This window comes from Papio anubis, chromosome X (genome assembly GCF_008728515.1).
Source record: "Papio anubis isolate 15944 chromosome X, Panubis1.0, whole genome shotgun sequence".
Classification (NCBI taxonomy): Eukaryota; Metazoa; Chordata; class Mammalia; order Primates; family Cercopithecidae; genus Papio; species Papio anubis.
In genome coordinates this window covers 71,159,524-71,171,908 of record NC_044996.1, presented here as the reverse complement: position 1 = coordinate 71,171,908, position 12,385 = coordinate 71,159,524, and the positions used below count along the sequence as shown (strand labels likewise).

General features: G+C 41.3%; 1 protein-coding gene and 1 pseudogene across 1 annotated transcript in view; one reads left to right on the top strand and one right to left on the bottom strand.

Moving 5' to 3' along the window:
* SH3BGRL (SH3 domain binding glutamate rich protein like) overlaps positions 1–12,385 on the top strand; it is a 95,507-nt gene that overhangs the window by 16,248 nt on the left and 66,874 nt on the right. The gene's annotated exons all lie outside the window — the stretch shown is intronic.
* On the bottom strand, positions 4,807–5,311 carry LOC103880788 (annotated as a pseudogene).

Sequence of the window (12,385 nt, the reverse complement as noted above, 5' to 3'; positions counted from 1 at the left end):
AGGGGTTGGAGAAGCTGCTCCCTACCACGTACCACTCACAGTCTACTGATGTTTAAGGATGATCTCAGAGTTTGGGCCTGCTAGAATAAACTGAGTCCAAAACTTTTACGCAGTTATGTTCAACGGAGCTATCTGATACCGGGAGCAAGGTGGTGGGGTTTAGGTTGTTGCAAACTTCAGTGGTTATGTGGAGATTTTCACATAGCAGGCTTTGGTACTTGGTTAATCTAGCATTTGTTAACCAATGATGTCCTTTGGTAATCATTAAAGTTACCACAGCATGGGGGGCCTTTATATTCAGGTTTTGCCTAAGGGTTAGTTTATCTGCTTCTTCTGCTAACAGGGCTGTTGCTGGGAGCCAGCCTTTGGAAACCCTGTCTAGTTGTTTTGACAGATAGGCCACTGGCCTTGGCCAGGGCCCCACAGTCTGGGTTAAAACTCCAACTGCCATTTTTTCTCTTTTTTACACATAGAGTGTAAAGGGCTTTGTCAAATCTGGTAGTCCTAGGGCTGGGGCCAGTATAAGTTTTTCCTTTAGTTTACAAAAGGCTTGCTGTTGTAGAGGCCCCCATTCAAAAGGCTCCCGATTACCCCCCTTTGTAACCCCATACAAAGGTTTGGGTAGTACTGCAAAGTTTGGAATCCATAATCTGCAAAACCCCATAGCTCCTAGCAATTCCCTTACTTGCCTTATGGTTTAGGTTCAGGTATGTGGCAGATGACCTGCTTTCTTTCTGACCCCAGGCTTCCCTCCCCTTTCCGAATACTGAATCCCAGGTACCGTACCTGCTGTCTGCAGATCTGAGCTTTCTTCTTGGACACCTTGTACCCACAGTCCTCTAGGTGCCAAAGCAGGGCATCAGTCCCTATTGTGCACCCGACTGCCGTGGAGTGTCCCAGCAGAAGGTCCTCCACGTACAGGAACAAGATACAGCCTAGGTCTTAGCAGGAAACTTTTGCAGGTCTCGAGCCAGGGCCTCTCTGAAGATAGTAGGGGAGTTCTTGAAACTTTGGGGAAGCCGGGTCCAAGTGTACTGAGTAGTGACACCTGACTCCGGATCTTCCCACTGAAAGACAGACAGCTTCTGGCTCTCAGGAGCTATTCTGATGCGAAAGAAGGCATCTTTTAAGACCAGACATGTAAACCAGCTGTCCTTTGCCGGCAGCAGCCCTAACAATGTGTAAGGGTTAGGAACTGTTGGGTGCAGAGTCACTGTAACTTGGTTGACCAAGCGCAAGTCCTGTACTGGTCAGTAATCCTTGATCCCTGGCTTAGGGACAGGCAGGAGAGGGGTGTTCCATGGAGACTGGCAAGGAACAGGCTTTCAAGCACCTGAGATGAACCTGGATTCCATCAAGAGCTTCTCTGGGAACCAGATACTGCTTTTGTCTAATTGGCTGTGCCCTAGGCTTAACTTCTATGAGTACAGGGGCTTGGTTGACCACTAGTCCCGGAGGATTATCCTCTGCCCATACTTGGGGCCATCGCTTAGCTAGAGCTGGTTTTATCTCTTGGCCTGGCTCGGTTAGAAAACGTCTCCATTCTTCTTCCCGGAGGACTGTAAGGGCCATGATAACTCCTGTTCCCAGTAACTTTAGCTGTAAAGAGCCCTCTTTTGTAAAGGGGATGGTAGCTCTCAACTTGCTAAAGCAAGTCTCTTCCCAGCAAGGGCAAGGGACAACCAGGCATGTACAAGAACTGGTGAACTATCTCATGTCCTCCCACCAAGCAGGTCCGTGGTAGACAGAAAGCCTGCTTAGTGGAAACTCCTGTTGCTCCGATTATATCAATGGTTTTCTTGGATAAGGGAGTGACCAGGGTGGTCACTACTGAGTGTTCAGCACCAGTATTGACCAAAAACTTAATGTCCTTGCCCCCAATTGTAATCCTGACTGTGGACTCCTTGGAGGCACTTGAGCCCGGTCCCCTTCAGTCCAATAACCCTTCAACCAGATTGAACAAAGCTCCCTCGTCTTTATCTGAGATCTTTTGTTCTGAACCACCTTGCTTTTCCTTCACTTGGGGACACTTATCTTTCCAATGCCCTATTTCCTTTTGATGGGCGCATTGGTTACGTTGCAAGCATGGGCGATTAGACTGGGTATTCTTCCCTGAACCCCCCTTCCCCTCTCCTTTCAGGGAAATCCCTTAATGGCCGCGGCCAGTAAGTCAGCATTTCGCCTAGCCTGGCATTTGCCTTCCTTACGACTTTCTCTGTGGCTTGTTGCATCTCTATTCACAAACACTTGACTGGCTATTTCCAGTAACTGTGAGGTATTAATACCTACAAACCCAGCCTGTTTCTGCAATTTTCTCCTGATATCTTCTGCGCTTTACCTAAGGCCATGTTAGTCATGTGCAGATTTTCATGGCTATCTGGATCAAAAGGAGTGTACATACGATAAGCCTCACACAGTCTTTCATAGAATTGCGCTGGACTCTCCTCTTTTCCGTGGATGATCTCAGAGACTTTATTTACATTTGTAGGCTTTTGAACCCCTTTCTTTAGACCTTCTATTAATGCCTCACTGTACCGTCTTAGCTTCTCCATGTCTGGTCCCTCGTTCAGGTCCCACTGGGGGTCTGTTCCTGGCAGTTGAATTCTTATATATTCTTAGGGATTTTGGTAATCAGCTGGGACGTGCTCCTCTAGCCACTTAGTTGCCGCCTGGAGCACCCTTAACCTTTCATCTGTATTAAAGAGGCACATGAGCAACTGGTGGCAATCAGCCCAAGTAGGATTATGAGTCGGTATAATAGTTTGGAGCAAGTCAATTAAAGCTTGAGGCTTTTCAGTGTAAGATGGAGTATTATTTTTCCAATTGAGGAGATCAGCAGAGGTGAAAGATTGATACACAAAGGCACGCCTTTCCACCATGTGTCTGTCCTCGTCTACTCCAGTATATAGCTGCTCTTTCAGGGGCATTTGGATTCCAGTCTTGGGCCATAAGTCAGCTTCCAAGGGAGGAGCTTCTCCCGTGGCTTCACTTCCTCTCTTGTCTACTCTGGGTGGTCTAGGGGTGTGGTCATCTGGTGGAGGTGGAGGTGCTGTGGGTTCAGGAGTGGGGAGCCATTCCTCCTGATAAGGAGGGGATATTGCTGGTACCAATTCCTGCCATGATTCTTCTGGTGTTGAGTCAGACAGGACTTTTGGTGCTGACTTCCCTCGGTGGGTGGAGCGAGGACCTTCCTTAACTAACTGTCCCTTTGCCACTAGTGCTGCTGCTGCCTGTCCTCATAACCACTGTGGGGGTCCAAAACCAGCTGTAACCAAGAGTCTATATATGGGAACTGATCCGGGTACCCTGGCTTACAGGTTACCCTGTGCCATACCTTCGAGACAAGGAACCTGTCCAGGCTTCCTTCTGTCGGCCAGCTCACCTCTAATGCCGGCCAGTCTAGCTCACACAAAGTTCTAAGTTTTCCTGGTGTCGTGGTGAGTCCATAGTCTCCCTTAAATCCCTTTTTGAAATTTTTCAACATAGTTCCTAGTGGGGTGGGCTTACTTTGTGCCTGACCCATGTTTCCTCGAGACAAAACACCACGCTCACACCACATGCACACCACAAAACAAAGAACAGGTAAAAAGGGCACACACACACTTTTACAGTTTACGCCAAACCAAAATCAAAACCAAAATCAGAGTATCAAAAAATCTAAGCCAGGTCAAAACCAAAACCAAAGTATCAAGCAATCCAAGTCAAATAAAAAACAAACACCAAAGTACCGGTACAGGCACACTGTGGGTGATCAGGCCACGCTTCCACTCAAATGGAGTAGGCAAGTTCCCAAGACCAGTCCTGTCAAGCAATTTAAACCAAATCAAAACCAAAACCAAAACCAAAACCACGGTGCCGATAAAGCCATGCTGTGGGTGATCAGGCCACGCTTTCACTCAAATGGAGTGGGCATGTTCCCAAGACCGGTCCTGTCACGCAATTCAAACCAAGGCAAAACCAAAACCAAAACCAAACCAAAGTGCCGATAGAGGCACGCCCTGGGTGATCAGGCCATGCTTCCACTGAAATGGAGTGGGCAAGTTCTCAAGACTAGTCTTACCAAGTTTCAGATGTCGGGACCCCAAGTACCAGTTCCTTCCCAGTGTTCAGCCACTGCGTTGATCCTCCACGGGGGCCTGCCATACACCGCTCTGGTGAGGCGTCCCACCGGGGTAAATGCCTACCCAGGAGCGCTCTCAGGATATGCAATGCTCAGGCTGGTCGGAGTCCCCCGCAGGGATGTTCCATAGGGCAGGCTTAAGCTGCCTAAGGAGCTGCCTCGACCATCCGCCAATCACCTCGCTTCCCAGTCAGGGAACCAAGAAATGTAGCAGGACGAGCCACAGACAAAACTCCTCAGATACCGAGTTAAAGAAAGAAGGGATTTATTCGGCCGGGGACATCAGCAAGACTCCTGTCTCATGAGCCGAGTTCCCCAAGTGAGCAATTCCTGTCCCTTTTAAGGGCTCGCACCTCTAAGGGAGTGTGTGTGAGAGGGTCGTGATCAATTGAGCAAGCAAGGGGTACATGACTGGGGGCTGCATGCACCAGTAATTAGATCAGAACAAAATAGGATAGGGATTTTCACAGTGCTTTTCTATACACTGTCTATAATCTATAGATAACATAACCGATTAGGTCAGGGGTTGATTTTTAACTACCAGACCCAGGGTGTGGCGCCGGGCTGTCTGCTTGTGGATTTTGTTTCTGGCTTTTAATTTTTACTTTTTCTTTCTTTGGAGGCAGAAATTGGGCATAAGACAATATGAGGGGTGGTCTCCTCCCTTATTCTTTTTTCATTTTTGGCTTTTCATTTTTATTACTCAAAAAAGTTTCATTTTTTTATTTAGCTTTCTGACTCTGTGCTTGTGTCTTCAACACTTTCACAATGATTTTCTGCTCGATAAGGAAAGCACACTTGATCCTATCACAAACACATTCAGCACACATGGAACCACCATAGGCCCTGCTAATATGTTTCTTTGTTTTGGACATTCTCATAAGAACTTTTAGGTCTTACAACACGAACCCCTCAAAGTCTGCCTGGGCACACACCACATGCAGATTTTGGTGCTTTCCCAACCTTCTTGGTAAAAAGGTAAACAATTCTATTACCAGGGATTCGAGACAGCCTGCTTTTGTTAGAAGCTATATTGTAGGAAAGCCTACATCAGTATATCAAATGCTGGACCATTCTGAGTGCGTGCAGACAACGTCCCTACCAACCAAAAAAAAGTCCAGGACCAGACAGAATTCGTAGCTGAATTCCACCAGAGGTACAAGGAGGAGCTGATACCATTCTTTCTGAAACTATTCCAATCAATAGAAAAAGAGGGAATCCTCCCTAACTCATTTTATGAGGCCAACATCATCCTGATACCAAAGTCTGGCAGAGACACAACAAAAAACGAGAATTTTAGACCAATATCCCTGATGAACATCAATTCAAAAATCCTCAATAAAATACTGACAAACCGAATCCAGCAACATATCAAAAAGCTCATCCACCATGATCAAGTGGACTTCATCCCTGGGATGCAAGGCTGGTTCAGCATATGCAAATCAATAAACGTAATCCAGCATGTAAACAGAACCAAAGACAAAAACCACATGATTATCTCAATAGATGCAGAAAAGACCTTTGACAAAATTCGACAACCCTTCATGCTAAAAACTCTCAGTAAGTTCGGTATTTTGGGGATGTAGCTCAAAATAAGTGCTATTTATGACAAACCCACAGCCGGTATCATACTGCATGGGCAAAAACTGGAAGCATTCCCTTTGAAAATGGGCACAAGACAAGGATGCCCTCTCTCACCACTCCTATTCAACATAGTGTTGGAAGTTCTGGCCAGGGCAATCAGGCAGGAGAAAGAAATAAAGGGTACTCAATTAGGAAAAGAGGAAGTCAAATTGTCCCTGTTTGCAGATGACATGATTATATATTTAGAAAATCCCATAGTCTCAGCCCAAAATCTCCTTAAGCTGATGAGCAACTTCAGCAAAGTCTCAGGATACAAAATTAATGTGCAAAAATCACAAGCATTCTTATAAACCAATAACAGACAGAGAGCCAAATCATGAATGAACTCCCATTCACAATAGCTTCAAAGAGAATAAAATACCTAGGAATCCAACTTACAAGGGATGTCAAGGACCTTTTCAAAGAGAGCTACAAACCACTGCTGAACGAAATAAAGGAGGACACAGACAAATGAAAGAACATTCTATGCTCATGGATAAGAAGAATCAATATCTTGAAAATGGCCATACTACCCAAGGTAATTTATAGATTCAATGCCATCCTCATCAAGCTACAAATGTCTTTCTTCACAGAATAGGAAGGAACATATTGCTTTTTACACTTTGACTTCTGGCTATGGGATGGATTATTTTAGTCATAAGAAAGTGTAACTGATCTAATACTTTACACTTATTTTCTCTTCTTCCTAATGCCAGTCTAGCTTCTGGATCTAGGAGCTTCCTAATGCCAATCTAGGAGGCTGGAAAGAGTATACGGTTAGAAAATTGGTAGGCATACCACTTCCTTTAAGATTTCTGGGCTGACTTAGGATCTGGTGAATACTATTCAAGAAAGAAAATAAAGAAAGGTAAATGGAATTAAATCAGAAGTTTGGGATTCCATATCAATGACATTGTTAAATTCTAGAGGAGAGAGTTTATGGAGCTCTGGTTCCATAAACTCTCTCCCCTAGAATTTCATACTTCTACATTCAATACTTCTACATTGAACTAACTTGATAGTAGGTACACATACATGTACCATATAAGCACTTGGCAGAGATGTTCAAGTGCAGAGCCTTGTGCAGGGTGGACAATTTGAATAGATTATGTAGATAGGTCCTACCTATTCTGAATCTATGATTTGTGCTTGGGAATTATCTTGCTTTCACCCTCAGATCCACTCATTCATTCAGAAAATACTTATTGCCAGTCACTGGACTAAACTCTGGACCTAGGTTCTCAAGGATGAGAAAACGCCAGGAATAAAGATTTCCTCAGCCTCCTCCCTGAGCCAGAATGAGGGAGAAAGTATGGAGATGTCAGTTTGAGGGACTAAGTTACATGGCCTGCAAATAAGAAGGGAGTCAAGGCAGAGGTACTTTAGGGACTCCCTGCCTGCCTGTTGGTAAGCTGTCTCACAGAAATTAGCATTGTCCTGTCCCCCAACAAGTGCGCAAATATATTCTGCCTACCCTTTCCAGTCACCCTGACAATGATCTTCTTACTGAATGACAATTCTGAAAAGTGATAATTTATTACTTCACTTGAACTGTTACCCAATTTTCTTGCCATTTCACTAGACAGAAGTGTGGAAAGTAGATCCTAAGCACAATTTACACTTCCTTTTTATACTGGAACATTCCACAAAGACATGACTATTATGTCAGTTCTGATTAGCTTCAAGTTGTAGCCATAATAAATTAAAAGATTTTGCTTCATTGTCTGTTTCTATCATTTACCCTGGGATTATGGAACAAAGCCCACTAAATTCCCTTTTTCATTATCTGAAAAATGCCTTTTAGACTTTTCTATAATTCCCTCACCTTGAGATCACCCTAGCTTTGATCTTTTGTGCAAACAATTATGTCTTATAAAAATCTGAGTTGTATTCATTCCTTTATTTATAATCTCAACCGTTTTCTGTTTGTCACTCTTTCTGCTCTCCTTGGCTTTTCCCCTTTCTTTTCCAAGGGTTATAGAATTCCTGACAGTTTGGTTTGAAGTTTAGTTCAGTATTCTATGTATCAATATGCCTTATTTACTTTGTTTTTGTTTTAATTTTCAATTTTTAATTTTTGTGTGTGCAGAAAAGTGAGGAAAGTAGGTCCTAAGCACAATTTGCACTTCCTTTTTATACTGGAACATTCCACAAAGACATGACTATTATACAGTTCTGATTAAAGCCAAATGTTGCAGTCATAATAAATTAAAGATTTGTGGCTTCATTGTCTGTTTCTGTCATTTACCACAGGTGCACATATTTCTGAGGCACATGAGACACTCTGATACAGGCACATAATGTATAATAATCACATCAGGATAAATAGAGAATCCATTAACCCAAGCATCTATCTTTTCCTTGTGTTACAAATGATCCAATTATACTCTTTCAGTTTTTAAAATGTATAATAAATTATTGTTGACCACAGTCATCCTGGTTACACTATTAAGTAGTAGATCTTATTCATTGACTCTAACGATATTTTTGTACCCATTAACCATCCCCATCCTCCCTACCCATTATCCTTCCCAGCCTCTGGTAATCATGGTTCTACTCTATCTCCATGAGTTCAATTGTTTTAATTTTTAGCTCCCACACATAAGTGAGAACATGCAAAGTTTATCTTTCTGTGCCTGGCTCATTTCACTTAAAATAATGTCCTCCAGTTATATTCAAGTTGTCGCAAATGAAAGGATCTCATTCTTTTTATAGTTGAGTAATACTCCATTGTGTATATGTGCCATCTTTTCTTTATCCATTCGTCTGGCAACGGACATATAAGTTGCTTCCAAATCTTGGCTATTGTGAATAGTGCTGCAATAAACACAGGAGTGCAGCTATCTCTTTGATATATCAATTGTCTTACTTTTGGATATGTACCCAGCAGTGGGGTGGCTGGATCACATATATGTAAGCTCTATTTTTAGTTTCTTTGAGGAACCTCCAACTGTTTTCTATAGTGGTTGTACTAATTTACCTTACCACCAAGAGTGTACGAGGGTTCCCATTTCTCCATATCCTTGCCAGCATGTTATTGTCTGTCTTTGGATTAAAGCCATTTTATTTATATATATTTATTTGTATCTTCTCTTATTTTCTTAATCTCACTAATGGTCAATCAATTTTGTTTATATTTTCAAACCACCAACTTTTTGTTTCATTTATCTTTAATTTTTTTTTGTTTCAATTTCATTTAGTTCTGCTCTGATCTTTGATATTTCTTTTCTTCCGCTGGGTTTGGGTTTGGTTTTTATTTCTCTAGTTCCATTAGGTGTGAGCTTAGATGGTCTATTTGTGCTTTCAGACTTTTTGATGTAGGCCTTTAATGTTAGGAACTTTCCTTTTAGCACTACTTTTGCTGTATCCCAGAGGTTTTGATAGTTCGTATCACTATTATCATCCAGTTTAAAGAATTTTCTAAATTTCCATCTTGATTTCACTGTTGACTCAAAGATCATTCAGGGGAAGATTATTTAATTTTCATGTATTTGTATAGTTTTGAGGGTTCCTTTTAGAGTGAATTTTCAATCTTATTCCATTGTGGTCTGAGAGAGAACTTGATAGTAATTTTGATTTTCTTAAATATATTGAGACTTGTTTTGTGGCCTGTCATATGATCTATCTTGGAGAATGTTCTATGTGCTGATAAAAAATGTATATTCGGCAGTTGTTGGGTAGAATGTTCTGTAAATATCTGTTTAGTTCATTTGTTCTAGGGTATACTTTAAGTCAGTTTTTGTTATTGTTGTTGTTGTTGACTTTCTGTCTTGATGGCCTGTCTAGTGCTGTCAGTGAAGTATTGAATTTCCCCACTATTATTGTTTTGCTGTGTCGCTCATTTCTTATGTCTAGTGTTATTGTTTTATAAATTTGAGAGCTCCTGTGTTAAGTGCATATATATTTAGGATTGTGATATTTTCATGTTCGACTGATATTTTTCATTATATAATGCCCCTTTGTCTTTTTAAAATTTTGTTGCTTTAAAGTCTGTTTTGCCTGATATAAGAATAACTACTCCTGCTTGCTTTTGGTTTTCATTTGCATGGAATATGTTTTTCCACCCCTTTACCTTAAATTCATGTGAGTCCTTATGTGTTAGAGTGAGTCTCTTGAAGACAGCAAATAATTGGTGGTAGGATTTTTGTCCATCCTGCCATTCTGCATTTTTTAAGTGAAACATTTAGACCACTTACATTCAGTGTTAGTGTTGAGAGATGAAGTACTGTTTTTTCATCATGCTAATTGTTGTGTGAATACTTTTTAAAAAATTGTGTTATTGTTTTATAGGTCCTCTGAGATTTATGCCCACAGACTCACTGCACATTTCTGTGCTCTGTCAACATTCATCCCCAGCTACTTCATGCTTGACCCCAGGCAACGTCTCCATGTCATTTGTTCTATCTCATCTCCTCTACTACAGTTAGTTTCACTGGATACAAAAATTCCAGTTTATATATATTTTTGTTTTTTTTTTTGGTTTTTTTGTTTTTTTTTTTTTGTTTTTTTTTTTTTTGAGACAGAGTCTCGGCCCACGCCCCAGGTTGGAGTGCTTTTCATCTTGGTTTCATCGCAAGCTCCTCACTTCTCCCCGGCTCAGCCATTCTTCCCTGCCTCAGCTTCCTGGTAGTTGATTCACAGGCGCCACCAAATCACAGCCTCGCTAATTTTTTGCACATTTTTTTAGTGTAGAGACGTGTGTCTTGGTCTCTGATTCTCCCACCTGTGATCCGCCTGCCTCGCCTCCCAAAGTGCTGATTACAGGCGGAGCCACCAAGACCCGCCTATATTTTTGTTTGCTACTGAGGTTAAAGATAGGACCCCAATCTCTTCTGACTTGTAAGGTCTCTGCTGAGAAATCTGCTGTTAATCTGACAGGTTTTATGTATCTATATCTATATCTATTTATTTGTATATAGATATAGATATATCCCAATTTGGAATGAAAAAGTCAATTTATGCATCTTTGCAGATGATATGATGTTACATTTGGAAAACCCTAAAGACTTCACCAAAAAATCCCATTAGACCTAATAAACAAATTATGTACAGTTGCAGGATAAAAAATCAACACACAAATATCAGTAACGTTTCTAAATGCCAATAGTGAACAATCTGAGAAAGAAATCAAAAACTTATTTGAGGGAATAATTGAGGAAGACTTCCCTGGCCTTGCTAGAGACCTAGACATCCAAATACAAGAGGCTCAAAGAACACTCGGGAAGTTTGTCTCAGAAAGATCATCACCTAGGCACGTGGTCATCAGGTTATCTAAAGTCAAGACAAAGGAAAGAATCTTAAGAGCTGTGAGGCAAAAGCATCAGGTAACTATATATATATATATTTACAAATAATGTACATTTATATGTGTACATTTTTTCAGCCTTCTTGAGTTTCTTTCATCAATATTTCATAGTTTTCATTGCAGAGAGCTTTCACTTGTTTAAGTTAATCCCTGTGTAGTTTATTATGTTTGTGACTACTGTGAATGGGATTACTTTATTGATTTCTTTCTCAGATTGTTCACTATTGGCATTTAGAAATGATACTGATTTTTGCGTGTTGATTTTATATCCTGCAACTGTACATAATTTGTTCATTAGGTCTAATGGGATTTTTTGGTGAAGTCTTTAGGTTTTTCCAAATGTAACATCACATCATCTGCAAAGATGGATAAATTCACTTATTCATTTCAATTTGGGATGCCCTTTACGTCTTTCTCTTGTCTGATTGCTCTAGCTAGGACTTTTAGTAGTATGTTGGATAACAGTGGTGAAAGTGGACATCTTTGTCGTGTTCCAGATTTAGAAGAAAGGCTTTCAGTTTTTTTTTCCCATTAAGTGTTATACGAGCTGTGATTCTTTCATATATGGCTTTTGTTATATTGAGGTATGTTTCAATCCCCAGTATTTTGAGACTTGCTGTCATGAAGGTGTGTTGAATTTTATCAAATGCTTTTTTAACATCATCTGAAAGTATCATATGGTTTTTGTCCTTCATTCCATTGATATGATGTATCACATTGATTGGTTTGTATCTGTTGAACCATCCTTGCATCCCTGGGATAAATTTCACTTGATCATGAATAACGATTTTTTAATGTCTTCATGAATTTTTTAGTATGTTGTTGAGTAGTTTTGCATCAATGTTCATCAGTGATATTGGCCTATAGTTTTCTTTTTTGATGTGTCTTTGTCCAGTTTTGGTACCAGTGTACTATTGGCCATGTAGAATCAGTTTAAAAGTATTTCCTCCTTCTTTTGTTCTTCAGAATACTTTGACGCAGGATTTGTATTAGTTCTTCTTTAAATGTTTGATAAAATTGGGGGCCGGGCGCGGTGGCTCAAGCCTGTAATCCCAGCACTTTGGGAGGCCGAGGAAGGTGGATCACGAGGTCAGGAGATCGAGACCATCCTGGCTAACATGGTGAAACCCCGTCTCTACTAAAAATACAAAAAACTAGCCGGGCGTGGTGGCGGGCGCCTGTAGTCCCAGCTACTCGGAGGCTGAGGCAGGAGAATGGCGTGAACCTGGGAGGCGGAGCTTGCAGTGAGCCGAGATCGCGCCACTGCACTCCAGCCTGGGTGACACAGCGCGAGACTCCGTCTCAAAAAAAATAAATAAATAAAATAAATAAATAAA